The 2,156-nt window shown below is 38.8% G+C and overlaps 1 pseudogene; it reads right to left on the minus strand.

Moving 5' to 3' along the window:
• Positions 1-201: 201 nt before the first annotated feature.
• On the minus strand, positions 202-1,348 carry LOC104658203 (annotated as a pseudogene).
• Positions 1,349-2,156: the final 808 nt, after the last annotated feature.

A 2,156-nucleotide genomic window follows, 5' to 3' on the forward strand; every position in this document is an offset into this window, starting at 1 on the left:
ATGTGTCAAATTTACAAAAAAAAAAAAAAAAAAAAAAATCAGTTCTGAGCTAGAAGTTGTACTACTGAAGTTCTCTGGTGTAATCATTCTCACCCATGTCATATCCCCTTCCTTAAAGTTGAGGATGGATGTTAGAAGTTCACAGCTGAGCTGTACTCAACTTTGGAGGTGAAGGTAAACTCCATGGCTAGATGAGCAGTTTTAACACATAGCATCATTTGATGTGGAATCTGTGTCATCATTTTTATAATGATTCAGTCTTTTATAAATGGCTTCAATAACATTCTGCTTGTTTGCCATTTCACTCCCAGGTGGCAGGCTGGGGATTTTCTCATTGGCTAATGTGTACATCACATGGACTAAGTCAGGGACACCTTCCCCCTGCTTCTTTATGACTTCTTCTACTCTGCATTCCAGGTACTTGTCCAACTCTGCCTCCTTCTTCCCTGCTTCTGCTGATACTTTGGGTGCATTTGGAAAACAGATCAAAATCACACTGATGTTGTCTCATCTTCCCTTGTATAAACAGGTGTCGACTACTTCATTGCAAACTTTCTCAGGGTCATCACTGACTTCAAGTCCGGATCTTACAAAATCACAGAGCTCTTCATTTCTTACAACATCCCAGATACCATCACATGCAAGGATAGTGAACTGATCGTCTTCTTCAGGTCTTTCAATATCATGGACCTTAGGCTCTGTTGAGGCAAGCTGCTCAGTAGGACCTTTCCCATGGATACATTTGTAATCAAAATCCCCAAGGGCTATCGATACAGCCAGAGAGCCTTTCACATGCTGAGTCATTACAGAGCCACCTGCATTCGAATTCATTCTTTTTCCAGCAGATTTGCAATTTGTGAAGAAATGAACTTTCTGTTCCTATAAAGTAAACCTCTAGAGTCTCCACAGTTAGTGAAATAAGTATGTTGGGGAGAAAGTAAGACACTTACAGCTGTTGACCCACTTCTATCTGCACCATCTTTCTTCTCTGCCATAACTCTCATGTGCTCATCAATCTCCAGGAAACCTGTTCTGATTCCATTCTTTACATTTTCCACAGAAGGGGCTCCTGCAGACCCTTTAAAACCCTGGTTATTGGCGATATGATCTAACAAATGCTCACAGCAGTATTTGGCAACCTAAGAACCAGGATGCCCGTCCTACACAGCAAAGAATGACCATGTTTCAAGTCTAGTTGGCAAAGCAATCACAGCCGTATGTGCATCCTCCATTTCAATATGCCAACCTTGCATGCTGCTTAGCTCATATTGCAACTCATTACCCTGCCCCTGGGCATTATGCTCTTCCATCTTTGTTTGTCTAAAAATGCTCCCATTATGTCATAATCCTCTAGGACTATATTAAAAAGTCAAAAAACAGCAACAAAACCCCAAAAAGTAAAACAACAACAACAACAAAAACAAGGCTGTGGAGGCAGGGAATGCTTACACATTGTTGGTGGGAATGTAAATTGATTCAGCCACTGTGGAAAGCAAAGAAATTAAAACTTTTAATGTCTCAAAGAACATAAAACAGAACTACCATTAGACCCAGAAATCCTACTACTGAGTATGTATCCAAAAGAGAATAAATCATTCTACCAAAAAGACATATACTTTTATATTCATAACAGTGCTGTTTACTATAGCACCATAATCAATCTAGATGCCCATCCGTGGTGCATCAGATAAACAAAATGTAGTACATATACATGTTGGTCTACTAAACACCATATAAAAGAACAAAAGTATGTCCTTTGCAGCAATTTGGATCCAGCTGGAGGCGATTATCCCAAGCAAATTCACACAGGAAGAGAAAAACAAATACTGCATGTTCTCATGTGTAAGTGGGAGCTAAACATTGAGAACTCATGAACATAAATATGGCAACAATAGATATTGGGGACTAACAGAATGTGAATGGAGGAAGGAAAGCAAGAGTTGCAAACCTAACTTTTGGATACTACGTTCTATATCTGGGGGACAGAGCATTTGCATCCCCAACCTTAGCATCATGTGATATAACCATGTAACATACCTGCATATGTATCTATTGAATCTAAAATGAAAGTTGAAATTATTTTTAAAAACTTTATACTAGCATAATTTTAAAGCATCCTACATATACTAGCTTTTGAACATATGATTAAAATACCC

This window comes from Rhinopithecus roxellana, chromosome 9 (genome assembly GCF_007565055.1).
Source record: "Rhinopithecus roxellana isolate Shanxi Qingling chromosome 9, ASM756505v1, whole genome shotgun sequence".
NCBI lineage: Eukaryota > Metazoa > Chordata > Mammalia > Primates > Cercopithecidae > Rhinopithecus > Rhinopithecus roxellana.